Source organism: Dipodomys spectabilis, unplaced genomic scaffold, assembly GCF_019054845.1.
Source record: "Dipodomys spectabilis isolate Male_0828 unplaced genomic scaffold, ASM1905484v1 ptg000327l, whole genome shotgun sequence".
NCBI classification, from domain to species: domain Eukaryota; kingdom Metazoa; phylum Chordata; class Mammalia; order Rodentia; family Heteromyidae; genus Dipodomys; species Dipodomys spectabilis.
The window spans coordinates 4,065,247-4,069,229 of record NW_024871004.1 but is presented as its reverse complement, the minus strand read 5'-3'; the positions used below and the strand labels follow the sequence as shown (position 1 = coordinate 4,069,229).

The 3,983-nt window shown below is 44.9% G+C and overlaps 1 pseudogene; it reads left to right on the top strand.

The window, feature by feature from the left end:
• The first annotated feature begins 322 nt into the window (after positions 1-322).
• On the top strand, positions 323-2,700 carry LOC122128267 (annotated as a pseudogene).
• The last annotated feature ends 1,283 nt before the right edge of the window (positions 2,701-3,983 follow it).

Below are 3,983 nucleotides of genomic sequence, written 5' to 3'. Positions count from 1 at the left end.
CTGGCCTAGAAAGATTGGCCCACTTGAAGCAAAGCTAGAGTCAGGTAATCTATCGATTGCCACTGCTAGATCCCCTTTGGGATCTTAGACAGACCAGCTAGTCCACACTTTACACCTTGGGACATTGTTAGCTCTGTCCTTAACATTCTTTAAATTAGTTGTTAGGAAGGTAAGGGGAGTGCGAGGTGCATTCTGGTTCTGACCCATTTCAATGTATATCAATTCACACATAAGACCAGAGGAAAGGAGAAAAGTAATTACAATTGTCACAAAACGAAATAGCTGGTGCTTTCAGCAATTTGGGATATGACCACTACTCAAAATGACCCAAGGAGTAATAAAGACCCACGGAATACTTTCGAACAAAACTTCTTGGGTGCAAGGGGTCACATCAGTTAAACGATACTCATGGACCACCCAAAGAACAGTGGATCTGGTGACGGGACGAGTGTCTCACTCATTTTCAGTTATCCCAGAGAGTCTTTAGCCCTTATTAGGAAGATACTTGTTGACTAAGGTCAGGGCACAGATTGACTTATATCCAGAAGGCTCCCAGGCGACAGATGCCCAAGGGAGACCAATACAAGGGCTGACTCTGAGCCTGGAAGACGATTACCGGTTGCACCAATCACCCCAGGCTCCTCACCAAGAAATCACCTACTGGCTGGAAAGGTATCCAGAAGCATGGGCAGAGACTGGAGGAGTGGGACTAGCAAAGAATAGACCAGCTCTATTCATTGACGTAAAGCCAGGAGCTGACCCAGTCAGAGTCTGGCAGTACCCTATATCCATGGAGGCATGGGTGGGAATAACGCCCCACATTAGGTGTCTGCTAGAACTGGGTATACTGCGGCCCTGTCAGTCGGCATGGAACACTCCCCTGCTATCAGTCTGTAAGCCCCACTCCAATGAATATAAGCCAGTAGAGACTTAAGGGAGGTCAACAAATGGGTAATGGACATTCACTCGACTGTACCCAACCCCTACACACTCCTGAGCACCCTGCCTCCCTATAGGCAGTGGTACACAGTATTAGATTTAGAAGATGCCTTTTTCAGCCTACCCTTGGCAGCTAAAAGCTAAGATCTCTTCTCCTTTGAGTGGACAGATGTAGAAAGAGATATTAATGGACAGCTGAACTGGAAAAGACTTCCTCAAGGATTTAAAAACTCACCTACACTCTTTGACAAAGCCCTGCATGAGGACTTAGGTGAGGCTAGGGGAAGCCACCCTGGCTTGACTTTCTTGCAATATGTGAATGACTTATTAATTGCTGCTAAATCTGAAAGAGAATGCAGCCGAGGAATGGAGGATTTACTCCAGACTTTAGGAAGCCTTGGTTTCTTGAGTGTTGGCCAAGAAAGCTCAAATCTGCAAATCAGAGGTAACTTCCCTGGAATATTTATTGAAAGGGGGGCAGCAGTGGCTTACAAAAGGAATAAAAGAAACTGTCCTTAAAATTCCAACACCCCAGTCTCAGCACCAGGTAAGGGAGCTTTGGGGCTCAGCAGGCGTTTGCTGTCTGTGGATTGCTGGGTTTGCGGAGTTGGCTAAACCCCTTTATGAGGCTACCAAAGAAAAGCAGCTGTTTTTATGGATGAAGTAAGTTGAACAAGCCTTTGAACAGATAAAAATGCCTTATTGTCAACCTCAGCATTAGGACTCCCTGATACAACTGAATACTTTTATTTGTATGTGGATGAACATAATGGGATTATGAAAGGAGTCCTAAGCCAATATCTAGGCCCATGGAGAAGACCAATAGCCTACTTTTCAAAGAAATTAGACTGGTGGCAGCAGGATGGCCACCATGCCTGAGAATGATAGTGGCTACTGCTCTAATGGTTAAAGATGCAAATTAACTATGGGACAGGAACTCTATGTGACCACGCCCATGCTATTGAGAGTGTGTTAAAGCAGCAACCAGATCGATGGCTCAGCAATGCCTGAGTAATCCATTACCAAGGACTGCTACTCACTCCTCTCAGAATTAATTTCCAGGTTCCCTCAGCTGTCAACCCAGTGATTTTTCTACCAGATCCAGACCTAGACATGTCACTACATGATTGCTCGGAGATCCTGGCGCAAGTCCATAATATCCAAGAGGACTTAAGAGATCAGCGTTACCAGATGCTGAACTCATGTGGTTTACAGATGGGAGCAGCTTTGTTCATCAAGGACATAGGTATGCGGGAGCAGCAGTAGTGACTGAGAGTGATGTCGTTTGGGCCTAACCTCTGCCCATAGGCACGTCAGCCTAGAGAGCCGAATTAATAGCCCTGACCCCAAGCACTAACGCTAGGAAAGGATAAAAGACTAACTCTGTACAGTGTTAGTCGGTATTAATTTGCAATGGCTCATATACACAGAGCTATCTACAAAGAAAGAGGATTACTGACAGCAGAGGGAAAGTCCATCAAAAATAAAGATGAAATTTTGGCCTTAATCTCTGCTCTTTGGTTGCCTAAGAAGTTGGCCATTGTTCATTTCCATGGACATCAAAAACGTAAAGATGCTGTGAGTAAAGGCAATAACCTGGCCCACAGAACTGCCCGGGAAGTGACAACACAAAAAGACTCTACAATGATGATAAACCTCCCAGACCCCGGTGCAAGAACTCTCCTGGACACTCCTACATATAACACAGAAGATTTAAAATGGATTGATCAACTAACAATGGCACAATGCCTGAATGGTTGATGGAGAGATTCTAAGAGCAACATTATCTTGCTAGAACAGTTAGGGAGTAAAATACTACTGAAAATGCATCGAGCACCCACATGGGTGCGAGGAAGATGCAAGACATGGTGAGAAATACTGGTCTAAGAGTCAAGAATAGTCATGCTAAAATAGAACAGATTGTCAGGGTCTGTGAGGCATGTCAGCTGACTAATGCAGGGAAAATTCAGGCAGGACCAGGCAGTTGGATAAGAGGAGATAGACCAGGAATCTACTGGCAGGTAGACTTCACAGAAATCAAACCTGGCAAGTATGGATATAAATATCTATTAGTTTTCCCTTTTCAGGATGGGTAAAAACCTTTCCTACAAAGTGTGAAACAGCACAGGTGGTGGCTAAGAAGTTTCTGGAAGAAATCTTACCCAGGTTTGACTTCCCTAGTATGATAGGATCAGATAATGGACCAGCCTTTGTGTCAAAGGTAAGTCAGAGACTTGCTAATGCTCTTGGGGCAGATTGGAAACTGCATTGCGCTTATAGACCCCCAAAGCTCAGGACAGGTAGAAAGGATGACTAGAACTATAAAAGAGACCCTGACCAAATTGACCATGGAGACTGGTGGTGAGTGGGTAACACTCCTTCCCTTTGCCTTATACAGAGTATGAAACTCCCCTTTGAAAATTTGTCTTTCCCCCTATGAAATTGTATTCGAAATGCCCCCTCCCATAATTCCTAATTTTCAGAGCAGTTTCTTAGGGAAGATGATGACTCTGAACTTTTGTTCTCTCTCAGGGTCCTGTAGAGGACCCGCCTTTAGGTCTGGCCTACACTGAATGTGCTGTACGAGTCAGGCCCTCCACCGATCCCACATCACTTCGGCCACCGGACTGGGTCCTGGTGAAAAGACACTGACAGGAAAACCTGGAACCCCGGTGGAAAGGACCTTTGTGGTCATCTTGACGAATTCAACTGTCCTCAAAGTCAACGGCATCACTAGCTGGATCCACCATTTGCATGCGAAGCCTGCAGATCCCATAACCGATTTTGGAGAGAACCCAGAGTGATAAGTCTCACTTTCCAAAGACAATCCTTAAAGCTCAAATTGAGCCATAAAAAGACTAAGTCATGAAATGGTTGTTGACTTATACCTTACTTGGAAATTGTATTGAAATAATAGTGGGTGCCTGCAATCCTAATCGCCCATATAATTGGACTTGGATTATGAGTAATCATGTAATGGACAAACCATTCCCTCTGGCTGTGAAAGAGGGACCCTCCCTATGGTTTCGAGACAGGCTTACATT